General features: G+C 34.1%; 1 protein-coding gene across 4 annotated transcripts in view; it reads right to left on the bottom strand.

The window, feature by feature from the left end:
* LOC148940163 (zinc finger protein basonuclin-2-like) overlaps positions 1 to 9000 on the bottom strand; it is a 128899-nt gene extending 119899 nt beyond the window's left edge. For 2 of the 4 annotated variants that reach the window (XM_089106189.1, XM_089106188.1), the window contains exon 1: positions 8905 to 8997. The gene's annotated coding sequence lies outside the window, so the exon portion shown is untranslated. Of the gene's footprint in view, positions 1 to 8904 lie in introns of all 4 variants that reach the window. The other 2 variants (XM_089106187.1, XM_089106190.1) reach the window with 2 other exon arrangements.
* Between the last annotated feature and the right edge of the window lie 4933 nt (positions 9001 to 13933).

Here is a 13933-nt window from a genome sequence, read left to right as displayed (position 1 = left end):
TTTTTTGAGTTCTCTTTTTTGAGTAGTCATTATTTGTATTCCCCTAAGTTATAGGCTAATTGTTCTTCTATGGGAGGAGGGGGGTTACAATTGTTTTGAATTTCGTTTATATGACTTAAATAAAGAATGTTTATCTTGAAATCAAGAATTTTATGGAAACTTTTTTTTTAAGGTTTAGTATGGGTTAAAGACGTTCCTTTTTCTGAGGGTAGGAGGACTTATAATAGCCTACTAAATAAGTAAGGGATTTATATGTAAGTGATTGAGCAATTAATACAAAGAACTAATTTACAATGTGAAACTGTACAGTCCATGACTTAAAAAGCACAAATGAACATTAATCTATTAAAATATGGATTAAACTCAAATAAAATCAATTATTTTAACTAAGGATAAGGAATCCTTAGTTAAAATAATTCCCCCTCCCCCTTCCAAAAAATCCAGATAAATATCTAAGAAACTTGCAGAACTCTTTGGATCTTTTCATGGGGGGGGGGTCGATTTCCTGCGAGAAATTGTGAAGATAATAAACCTTAGATTTGTGCTTTTAATTAGCCATGAAAAAAAAAAATTGTTTTCATCTTAATCAAACACAGCAGAACACAGTTCTGTATGAAATGCTTAAAAACGGCCTTCTTGATAATTCTTTTATAGGAAGAAAAGCTTAGTGATGACTATCAATTGAATCAATATGATACAGAAGGTATTTTTTAAGCCAGTTATTGATGTCAGTATATATTGTTATTGACCAGTATATAACCAGTTATTGAGTCAGTATATATGAAACAGACGGTATTTTTTTAAGCTAGTTATTGATGTCAGTATATCAAACAGTTCGTGGTAACGAACTGTAAGTAAGGAGCGACACAGCTCAATGGTAACCAAAACTCTAGAAAACGGGTTTTTGATACCAATAGATACATCAAAAGAATCAGATTTCAATGCTGATTTCAAATATATAACTTTTATCCAGTTTAGTGCAACCCATTAAAAGTTTCGTGACTTAGTAAATTTGGCTGATTTTCAAAAAAAAAGGGGATAAGACCCCCTACAAGCTATAGAACCCTAATGAAAATAACACCATCATATTCAGCATGTCAGAGAACCCTACTGTAGAGGTTTCAGGCTCCTATCTATTAAAATGTGGAATTTTGCATTTTTTGCCAGAAGAAAGATCACGGATGCGTTTTTATTTGTTTTTTATTTTTTTTCCAGGGGTGATCGTATCGACCCAGTGCTCCTAGAGTATCGTGGGTGGGCTCATTGGAACGGAAATTAAAAGTTCTAGTGCCCTTTTTTAGTGACAAAAAAATGGAGGACAACTAGGCACCCTCCAACGCACATTTTTTTCCCAAAGTCACCGGATCCAAATTTTGAGATAGCCATTTTGTTCAGCATGGTCGAAAATAAGATAACTATGTATTTAAGGATGACTTAATTCCCCGAAGTCCTCGGGGGGAGGGCTGAAAGTTATGAACTTTACCCAATGTTAACATATGGTATTGGTTATTGGGAAGTATAAAGACGTTTTCAGGGGGGATTTTTTCTGGTAGTGGGGGAGGAGGGTGGGTTGGGGGTTATGTGAGAAGATCTTTCCATGAAGGAACTTTCATGGGGGAAGGGACATTGCTATGAAGGGGGCGCCAGATTTCCCAGCATTCTTTAAAAAAAAAGACCAAAAATCAAATAAAAAAAAAAGTTTTTCAACTGAAAGTAAAGAGCAACATCACAAATTAAAACGAACCGAAAATATTACGTATATTATTGGGTTCACCCCCTAGTCAATACCTCCCTCTTTAAGCCAAAGATGTTTTTGTACTTTCATAAGAGCTATTTATTCTAATTAACGGCCTTTGTGATTAAGGGTCATTTTTAAAGAACAAAATTCGAAATTTAGCTTAAAGAGCAAGGTATTGACTAGGGGGTGAACTCCCTAATATACGTATTAAGAATATATGAATATAGAAGTTCGTTACGTAAGTTAATTCGTAAGTTACGTATATTTATTACTAATAAAAACGTTCGTAAATAAAATTGGACAACTGTCGAAAAAGCCATTTAGCCAAATAAAAGTAAAATTAATATGCAAATTTTGTTGTAATTATTCATGTACGGTGAGCCAAAATCAAAACATGTGTTAATTCAAAAATGTTCAAAAATTAAATAAAAAAAACAAGTTTTTTTTAACTGAAAGTAAGGAACGACGTTAAAACTTAAAACGAACAGAAATTATCCCGCGTATATGAAAGGGGCTGTCCCCTCCTCAACGCCTCGCTCTTTACGTTAAAGTTTGACTTTCTTACAACTGTATTTTTTAAACAATAACAAAATTTAGCATAAAGAGCGAGGCGTTGAGGAGGGGACAGCCCCTTTCATATATAGAATAATTTCTGTATTGGTATTTCTGTATAGTATTGGTTTTGGTTTATTGGAAAGCCATTTAGCACAAGAAAAGTAAAATTAATATGCAAATTTTGTTTTACTTATTCAGTGACGGTAAGCCAAAATAAAAGCTGCATTAACTAAAAAACGATCAGAAATTAAATAAAAAAAAAGTTTTTTTAACTGAAAGTAAGGAGCGACATTAAAACTTTAAACGAACAGAAATTATTCCGTATATGAAAGGGGCTGTCCCCTCCTCAATGCCTCGCTCTTTACGCTAAAGTTTTTTATTGTTTTAAAAAATAAAGTTGTGAGACAGAGTCAAACTTTAGCGTAAAGAGCAAGGCGTTGACGAGGGGACAGCCCCTTTCATATACGGAATAATTTCTGTTCGTTTTAAGTTTTAATGTCGCTCCTTACTTTCAGTAAAAAAAACTTGTTTTTTTTTATTTAATATTGTTATTGACCACTATATAACCAATTATTGAGCCAGTATATATGAAACAGACGGTATTGTTTATTTTGAGCCATTTATTCGGTTTTGCTTGGTATTTGTTATTTGAGATCATGCCTGCTTGAAATTTTTTACTAAATGATCATTTTTCGCGCACGCAACATTTGAAATTAAATGTTCTTTTTCCTACTTAGTTTTTTCTTCTTTGAAGAGCTCTGGTTTAGAATAGAAGTATAGCATCAATAAGACCTTTATTTAAGTCAATTCAATCTAGTGAAAACACAATATTTCTCCACCAGCTTTTTTTTTCTCCTCTCTCAAGAAACAGAAAGAAAGACTTAAAAGTGCGCACTTTCTGTGTTATCAGTGGTGTCGCGGAGGAGGGGGGCAAAAAGGGTAGTTGCCCCTCCAATAATTTGAAATAAATTCAATCTATTCAGTAGCTTTTAAAACTGTTGCACGTTTTTAGCAACAAATTTGCTCTTTAATTTGAGGAGATAATTTTTTTTTCGAATTAATCCATGCTGGTTTTTAACAAAGGGAAAAACGAGAAAAATAGGGGTCCATTACACTTCATAATATGTTCCAAATTAATATTTTCCCAAATAAGCTGCCTTTGAAGCCTCATCATCATCAAATAAAAATGTGAGCCAAGTTAATTGCAAAATTGAATAATGCTCTATGCTTCGGGTTTAACCACGTTTGATCAGCTCAATTTTTTCCCCTGATAATTAAGGTGATTTTACTTCCTAAAACTTATCAGTTCCACATTAGATTCTCTTGCTTTAAAACTTTCAAAGGTGGAAATGAATACACACTCTACATCTGCAAATGGGACACAAATGAAAAGGACAGAAATGGAATCATTTTCGTGCAGTGAATATAATTCCTGAATGAAAAAAAAAAATCACCGAAAAAGAAAATAAGACTTAGTACTTTTTGTAATGATATTCGTACTATAACCAGATACGTCAAATCGGTTGTAGTTTGGTCATGGAACTTAGTAGAAGGGGATCAGCCTCAGGAATCGTTTAATTGTTTTAATTTTTATTTTCAGTATTTAATGGAAACTCCAATTCTCTTATTTGTCATTGAAATACCTAATAAGTGCTGACAACAGCCTATTCCTTACGAGTTGGATTCACACACTAACCCACAAATGTAGGATCGCCTTTATGTATACTCGCTATTTTCGTTTTTCTAGATATTTTTTTTAACACACTCCAAAAAACTGACTTAAATGTGCTAAGAATTATGCCTGAAAATAGTCGCATTTGACAACGCAAGCGCTACTTGTGTGACATTTATCTCTGCATCAGCATGCTGTATGAAATGTCTGCAGAGAATAGAATAAAGTGAATTTAAACAAAACGTATAGATTTTTCTCACAATTTAGAAATTGTGTGTGTACGTATAAGCGGTATCAACCCATTCTCTTTTTCTATTGTTATCATTCTTATCATGAAGCACTAGTAGATCGAGCTTTGCCTGTGAAGGGAATTATAGACGTAAAAACAATATTCAGTGTAACCCCCTCTGGAAACGTGTAGGCCTGATACCCATACCCTGATTTACACAAGAAAACTTTTGCGTAATTTTAACAGAATTCGTTTTTTTAAAGAAAGATGTAAAGGGGAAGGTAATTTTCAAACTCCAGCAGTCAATTTTACATTTCAATTGGCATACAGAGCAGCTTTTAATTAATTTAACGTTTCTGCCGCAATGATGCCAAGAAGTGTTCAGATTTTCTGGATATTCTTTCAAACAATGCCCAACGGATAAGTTATTAATTCTAGCTTTGACTTTATATTTTTCGAATACATTCAAATTTTAAATGTACGGAATATGTCACTATATAATGTTACACAATCTGTGTGTAATGCTTTGACTTATCCTGTATCTTTGCTTAGACAGCTTTATTGCGTTGCCTATGATTTTTGTTTCGGCTCAATGTGGCCCGCTGATATCAATACTATTTATTAACATAAATTGGCAAACCCACAAATGAATCAATTTAAAAAAAATCCCAAATAATACTTCAATACATCACGTATATTAAAAGTTTAGTACAAAAAATTAAATCTTACAGATTCAAAATCCATTCAAAATTAGAGCAAATGAATAGCGCGATACTCGGGGCTATTACAATGAAGTTTGGTCCAATTATGAGGTTGAGCATCCTGTTCTGTCCTGGGCGTGGGGTTGGGGGAAGTGAGGGGATATGTACTCCAACATGAGTGGTGAATCTGGCTAAAAAAGCCGAGTGTATGCGACATTCACCTTCGCCCACACGAAAGCTTGTTTACGGTATACTACTGCCATCTGCAGCAGTTCATTGCTGACAATTTTTAATAAGAAGCCAAGCACCAGGACTTATATTTATGACTGTTTATTGTGTGTTCATTGTTTATAATCTATTGCGTAATATTTTTAAATTCACCAAGCAGCGTGTTTGTTAAATAGTTACTTTTCTTGGTACTGGTGCATTATGGGGGCACTGCTATATAATGTACAAGGAAACCAGTCACGAAAAACCCGTCAAACAGACTATTTGCAAGAGACCACTATAGATAAATGACTGCAAAGCCGTAGTTTCTCAACGAGTTACAATAATTAAACGATTGTTTTTGGGGTTTAAGGGGGAGGAGAAGATACCTAGGTTAAGTTAGGTTACGTATTTAATATATGGTATGCTTTACCCCCCATCCCCACCCGTTAATGGGCAAATATATTGCCCAAATTTGTTTATGAGCTATTATACATTCATCCTGTTTTATTTTATTTCATTAGCATTAACCAAACTTGACCTCTTCAGCAGTGCCCGCATAATGCACCAGTACCCTTTTCTTCACTACCGCTTGAATATCACATACTTCAATAGCACACCCTCTTGCCCACAATAAAAATACTGTAGCTACGCTTCTATGTGTTATTAAATGGAGGGGAGGATAAATGTTACTGTAGATATCTTTTCCTAATCCCCCCTTCTTCATTGTTTTAAACCTCCTCTGCAGCATCCAAATTCCGGTTGGAATCTTCTTTAAATGACCCCAAAATAAATGGTGTTACTTTTGAGTGAAGAGCTAATGGTTTTTTTACCATTTATTAGATAAAAAATTTATTTTTTAGGTAAAAACTTTTAAATCACATCAAAATTTGTTTACATTCATTTTTGTTAAGTTTTTTACGAGTCAGACAAATATTACGGAGGGGGGAGTTCAAACCCCCTAAAACCCTTGATACAGCCTTTGTCGTACCGGACATTTTCAAACTTCTTAAATAATTTCCAAAGACAACTTTCTGAGCTGCATTCAAAGGAAGGGTTAGGACAGGTATTTGTATTCAATCGAAAATGATCAACATTATCTTCATGATCTATATTGATCTACACGACCTACATTACCCTGTTGATCCTCCCTTTGAGAACAACTTAAAAACGTTTTTTCCACATATCTCAGAAGTGTGAAAATGTCAGACGCGACCTTCAGACGTAACAGCGACAATATCTTCAAGCACTGTATCCGTACTTTATCTTATACAATTAAATTTTACAGAAAGTGCAATAATTAGCCTTACAAATAATCTGACGATAGTTATTCAAAGAAATTAAATTTCGAAATAAACCAGAAGACAACATTTGAACCTGCTAAATCAAAAGCCGTCGGAACTTGTATAAGAGCTTAGCACTTAAGAACCGGAACTTTAGCGTGTAAAGAGATATGTCTCTTAGATTTGATATAAATATTAGTTTCATATCTAAGTGTATATGCATGCTCACTACAGGTTCCCAGAGAGAGAGAGAGAGAGAGATAGGGGGGGGGGGTAATTATCCTTTTACTAAGTTAGAACATTTATCTAAACGTGAGTTTCGCCGTGCTCCAGCGAAAAAACGTTTCAATTTTAGCATAATATTAAACATTATATGCTAAAATAGTAAATATTACAAAGTAATATTAACGCAATTGGAGATATTTGTTTTCCAAATTTTTTATGCTAGTCGATAAAGCTATTAGGTGATCTGAGATTTAGGCTATGAATGTTTGAAATAATTACTTTTGTCAACCCTTTTTATATAATAATTCCCAAGTAATTGCGTAGTTTTGTCGTACTTGCTTTTTCCCGAAGAAGAAACTTCCAAACGGCTTAAGGAAAGTTCGTCAGATTTTCAAAGGTTTATAGCTCTGAAAATGATTTTCATTCCTAGTATTACAAATGGGGGGGGGGGGGGTTTATTGTCCCCTTAAGTTTTAATATAATTGTTTTTGCATTTCTATTAAAGAATCGAAAAAGAGTATTGAGTATTGTTGCTTCAGTTATTAAATTGTGTATGAATTGGTATATTGTTTAAAATTGGTGTTTGTTTAAAATAAATCTCTCTCTTTATATCAATTCTTGACAAAATGACTTCCAACTCTCTCATAAGCACTGAGATAGCTAATTCCAGGTACAGATGAGGGCAGAGGTGTAGGTAAGTTATTCAGCACCCGGGAGGAATATCAGCTTTTGCGTCCCTCTCAAATAATTAATCTCCCGGTGATTTAAAAAAAACAAACGAATATATCTAAATGGTACTCAAACAGATGCTGCACCCGGAGGACAAATGTGCACACTGCCCCCCTCCTCCGTTGCTATATCACTGGAAGAGGGTTAAGCACGCCAAACACCAGTGGAAAATACAGTAGCTTTAGATTTGGGCGGAATGTATTTTTTTCAACAACCGTCGGCAATTCGCTATTTTGAAACTAAAATACATAGTTAGTGAGAGTGTTTTTCATGAAGTAACTTCAGCCTTTCTGTATTATAGCGTTTGTTATATTCATATTGTATTATAATAACAATCTATTTGATTTACCACTACTTCAATTAGACAAATTAGTAAAAAAATTTCAAAGATTGACAAACATTCGTAATTTAACACGAATGTGGCTACCCGTTTTTTTAAATAATGGTTATTTGTTATGTATAAGTCTTATTTGGTATGGCTAATAAAAATGCATCGTTTCATATTTTATATTTCACTGTATTAGGTACAGTTATTATCAAACATCTAATTAGCATAAAACATATAGCATAAAATTATGACCAATGAAAGCTATGGTTAAGTATGGTTTGGTCAATTTCTTACTAAGCCAGTGACAAAATGATGATGAATACTCCGTTAAAATAATAATGATGAAAACAAGGCTCCTCGCACTGGTGTTAATTGAGGAGGAAGGGGGCTGTATCTCCTAGACTTTTTGCCCCCAATCAGATTTTGAAAAATTGCCTCTTTTGGGGGTAGCCTATTTTCATTGAAAACGTCTGGTTATGTATTTTCATTGAAAAATCAAAAACTTTTCTCCCCCCCTAAATACCATAAAATACAGTTGGTAAATTTTTCGTAAATCATATTATTGACTTACGAATAAAGTAAACATACCACTCGATGCCTTTTGTGTGCTCTTTCCAAACATAATAATCATTTTTGTCGTAAATGAATTTTATCCCCACCCTTACATATACCAATTCAGGGTATACATTTGCAGATTAGGGGGAGGGTAAATTTTATTTCTGATGTAAATGGGAGGTAAGTTTAAACTTTACCCCCACCCCCCTAATGTGCAGATATATACCCTGAATTGATATGTATAGGGGTAGGGGTAAAATTCATTTCCGACAAAATGATTATCATATTTGGAAAGAGCATAAAAAAGGCATCGCGTGGTATGCTTGAATTTATTCGTAAGTCAATAATATGATTTGTAAAAAATTTACCATACAGTTTGTACCCCCCCCCCTAGATGTTCGTGAAATGATGCCACTGTCTACTTGTATTTTCTCTGACGCCAAGATTCAACACAATCAGACAGAATAGCCATATAGGGTGAATCGAACTTAATCTTTTGGATTGCTGACAGTAAAGGTATTTTCTAGATGAATTTAGTTATTAACCTTTTTACTAATACACTTAGCCAATTATAAATAACACAAAATTAAATGATAGCTTTTTAAATTGATAAAAGGTGTACATTGAGTTTTCATTTAGACTTTCGAGCTAATATCACTCTTAAATGAATATGAATGCTTACCCTATTTTTAACACACTTAATAAATCCCTCTATTCAATTAACATTGAAACAAACAGTAAAAATCACCGTTCTGACAGCGACAGGAGACCATCGCCGATTAGGTTGGGCACAGAGTCCGACATGAGGACAGCCCCGCGCGCTCCGCCTGCTTGGGCCTTACTTCTGCGCCTCGAGGTGCAAACCGGTCATCTCTGTCGGAGAAATGTCACTTGAGGTGACAGAGGACAAGAGATTGGCTGAAATTTGTCGCATTGGAGCAACTGCTTGGAAGATTTATGCGTGGAGTTTGTTTCACGTTGTGAAAATCGGTATTCTTTTATATTTTTAAACATGCCATGAAATTAAAGTATACCATAAAATTAACACTAACCATTATCGCTTTTTGTTAATTAAGTAAGTTTGACTTGGTTGAATATGAATAACTGAATGAGAATGGACATTCGTATCCATTTTTTCTAAGGGATGGAAAGCCAAAAAGATTTATAAGGGGGAGAGCATGGATTTGAAAAAGAAATGTGTTTAAAGGAAAATGTCATTTGTTGTCGAACTTGGCGACTATACATTTTTGGTTCTCTAGGAGGGGAGACCGAGTGAAATGCAAAATGTACCCTCCTTGGGATATTGCAATATATACAGTAGTCAAATACAATAGGGGAGGGATGAGTTTGGACGACAATTAACCACAATTTTTTTGCCCTTCCTCTCGATTCTGATTTTTTTTTTGGGGGGGGGAGGGGGGGATCTTTGAAAAATGTCTTTTTGTAATATTTTCCCTTGCAAATTGAAAAAAACGACCAAGATACCCTTTAGATTTTGAAAAACACTTATCCCTCATAAAACTTTCATAAAAATACCGTAGTTTTATGTATCTTGAGCAATACTTGTTTCGTTATGTTGACTATCATAACGACATAACCTAACATGCAAGCAAAAGCGTATTTAGGACTTTGTTCCTGGGAGAGGGGGGAGTTTGAAGGAATCTTCGGAAAAACTTAAAAAAATGCATCCAAAATTTTGTTTACAGGTATTTTAGTTACGTTTTAACCAGTCGGACAAAATTCTTTATTCTTTTTGGAGGCCAAACTCCTCCTAGATATGAACTTGCCCGCAAGCATTCGGATTGACCGGTGGACGATGAGACATTGTTCTTTTACTTCATTTCCTCTGAAACAGAATACAAGTTTTTTTTAACATTCCCGATCTGGGCCTTTTGTTGGCATAATTATAGGAATTTCAATCTCTTTTTTCTATCAGTGGTCTTTTGTTGTCCCATGAATTAGAAAACTGCAAGAAATAATTATTAAGAAAACACTGAATTTACATAATATGATAAAAGAAAGCCTTTTTCCATTATTTGATAAAATTTTTACGGAATTCAATATTTTCTTTTTTTACGGTGCTAGCTACAGACACTAAAATATAAAAAAAACATTCTTTATCAGCGGCTTTGTTGTGTCCCATGAAGTAAAAACTTGAAATAAATAATTTCTAAGAAAAAATAACTTTACATAATTTGATAAAAGAAAGCTTTTTTCCATTATTCGATAAAATTTTTGTGCTATTTCAATTTTTTTTTACGGTGCTAGCTAGAGACACTAAAACATCAAAAAACATCACTTATCAGCAGCCTTGTTGTGTCCCATGAAATAGAAACTTGAAATAAATAATTTCTAAGAACAAAATAGCTTTACATAATTTGATAAAAGAAAGCTTTTTTCTATATTTAAACAAATTTTTTTGGAAACTTCAATTTTCCTCTTATTGTACAATAAATAGGAACTTCCTGTTACAGACGCGGTCGATACAGACATTAAAATATCAAGAAAACATATCGAATACTATGGTATTGCTCCCAGAACCCTTTTGCAGTTAGTAAAAAAGGCTCAAAATATGAAACGAACACACAAAATGTAAGCTTTGAAATAAGATGTAACAAACTTGGCCATAGCATTTACACAGTCGTACACAGTCTTACACAGTCTTACACAGTCGTACACAGTCGTACACAGTCGTACACAGTCTTACACAGTCGTACAGTCTTACACAGTCGTACACAGTCGTACACAGTCTTACAGTCTTTCACAGTCTTACACAGTCGTACACAGTCTTACACAGTCGTACACAGTCGTACACAGTCGTACAGTCTTTCACAGTCGTACACAGTCTTGGTAAAGCAGAACAAGGCTGTGTTATCAATTTAATGAACCAGCCTTTTATATAGTTTCTATAATTAAAACAATCGTAATTAAAGTTATAAAACCGAAATACCTCAAACGCCCATACTAAAAGAATAAAATCAGTTCTAACGAGCGTGGAAGTGATATTTTATATATTTACTTAAACAAGTACTAATCTTACTTCTCAATTGGCTTAATAGAAGTACCATGAAAGGTTGAATTCTAACCAATTTGAACTAGCCAATGAGGAACTAACCCATTTTTCAATTTATGTTTGCCTATATCAGCATATGAGCATATGAGCATATGAGCATATGAACATATGAGCATATGAGCCTATGAGGCATATGAGCATATGAGGCATATGATCATATGAGCATATGAGGCATATGATCATATGAGGCATATGAGCATATGAGGTATATGAGCATATTAACATATGAGGCATATGATCATATGAGGTATATGAGCATATGAACATAAGAGGCATATGAACATATGAGGCATATAAGCATATGAGGCATATGAACATATGAGGTATATGAGCATATTAACATATGAGGCATATGATCATATGAGGTATATGAGCATATGAACATATGAGGCATATGAGGCATATGATCATATGAACATATGAAGTATATGAGCATATTAACATATGAGCATATGAGGTATATGATCATATGAACATAAGAGGCATATGAGCATATGAGGCATATAAGCATATGAGGCATATGAGCATATGAGGTATATGAGCATATTAACATATGAGGCATATGATCATATGAGGTATATGAGCATATGAACATATGAGGCATTTGAGCATATGAGCATATGAGGCATATGAAAATATGAAGCACATGAGCATATGAACATATGAGGCATATGAGCATATGAGCATATGAGGCATATGAGCACCTTCATTAAGGACGGCAGAATAAATAATTTATATTTATGCTTCTGAGACCGAAAATCAAACAGTTCGTGGTAACGAACTGTAAGTAAGGAGCGACCCGGCTCAATGGTAACCGAAACTGTAGAAAACGGAATTTTGATACCAATAGATACATCAAAAGAATCAGATTTTAATTCTGATTTCGAATATATAAATTTCATCAAGTTTAGTTCTACCAATGAAAAGTTACGCGCCTGAGAAAATGTGGTTGATTTTCGAAAAAAGGGGGAAAGACCCCCTTAAAGTTATAGAACCTTATGAAAATCACACCATCATATTCAGCGTATTGGAGAACCCTACTGCGGAGGTTTCAAGCTCCTATCTGCAAAAATGTGGAATTTTGCATTTTTTGCCAGAAGAAAGATCACGGATGCGTGTTTATTTGTATGTTTTTTCCCCCAATGGCGATCGTATCGATCCAGTAGTCAAAGGATATCTCTAGTGGCCTAATTGGAACGGAAATTAGAAGTTTCTAGTGTCCTTTTTAGCAGACCAAAAAATAAAGGGCAAATAGGCCCCCTTCCGCGCGCATTTTTTTCCCAAAGTCACTCGATCAAAATTTTGAGATAGCCATTTTGTTCAACGCGGTCGAAAATGCGAAACATATGCATCTTAGAATGACTCGATCCCTTAAAGTCCCTGGGGGGAGGGCTGAAAGTTATGAACTTTATCCAATGTTAACATATAGTATTGGTTATTGGGAAGTATACAGACGTTTTCAGAGGGGATTTTTCTGGTTGTGGGTTCGTTACGTAAGTTAATTTGTAAGTTACTGATATTTATTACTAATAAAAACGTTCATAAATAAAATTAAACAGATTTCGAGAAAGCCATTTAACCAAATAAAAGTAAAATTAATATTCAAATTTTTTTTAATTATTCATGTACGGTGAGCCAAAATCAAAACCTGCATTAATTCAAAAACATTCAAAAATTAAATAAAAAAAGAAGTTTTATTAACTGAAAGTAAGGAACGACGTTAAAACTTAAAACGAACAGAAATTATTCCGTATATGAAAGGGGCTGTCCCCTCCTCAACACCTCGCTCTTTACGCTAAAGTTTGACTTTCTCACAACTCTATTTTTTTAAACAATTAAAAACTTTAGCGTAAATAGCGAGGCGTTGAGGAGGGGACAGCCCCTTTCATATACGGAATAATTTCTGTTCGTTTTAAGTTTTAAAGTCGTTCCTTACTTTCAGTTAAAAAAACTTGTTTTTTTTATTTAATACACACAAAGAACAAATATTTTATTATCAGGAAAAACATCTTGATTTTCTGGCAGGAGCCTTTTTTCTGCTCCCTCTCTCCTGTAGAAATATTTGACACCCATCAATATGTTAAGAGCCTTTAACTAGCCTCAAAGAATAGGGAATGAAAATAACAAAGCGAATTTTATCAGGCTTTAATTAATACATGTTAGTTATACCCAAGAAGTTAGGTTAATCTTAATGAAATACACCGAAATATGATGAAAATATAATACTTTATTAACAAAATTATGCAAACTACAGCAGAAAATTACGGAAAGTAGGCCACCCAGAACGTATTGTATTAAATACCTAACTTAACCTAAATAAAATACTAATTCTATATATTAAATATTTAATTAAAACGTACCAGCATACCAGTTTATCTCTCTCAGGCTAAGCTGATTACCTCCGAGTACCCACCAGGGTTACAAACTGGCGACCTCGAAAAAGAGTGCAAATCAAGGCAAAAAAAATAGTGATTTTTGCTGAAAAAGAGTGCAAGTCAAAGAATTTGCACATCCCCTCTTCTTAATCCCCTCTGAGGTTTAAAAGGGTGCATTCAGCACAAAAGGTGTGCAAGTTGGAAACCCCGTTCCTTTGGTGTTTAAAGGGAATGAAAACGGACACCCAAAAAGAGTAAATTTC

Source organism: Artemia sp. Qi Xiang Cuo, chromosome 20, assembly GCF_049724085.1.
Source record: "Artemia sp. Qi Xiang Cuo chromosome 20, ASM4972408v1, whole genome shotgun sequence".
NCBI lineage: Eukaryota > Metazoa > Arthropoda > Branchiopoda > Anostraca > Artemiidae > Artemia > Artemia sp. Qi Xiang Cuo.
The sequence above is the reverse complement of the archived record's forward strand: the minus strand, read 5'-3'. Positions and strand labels throughout refer to the sequence as shown.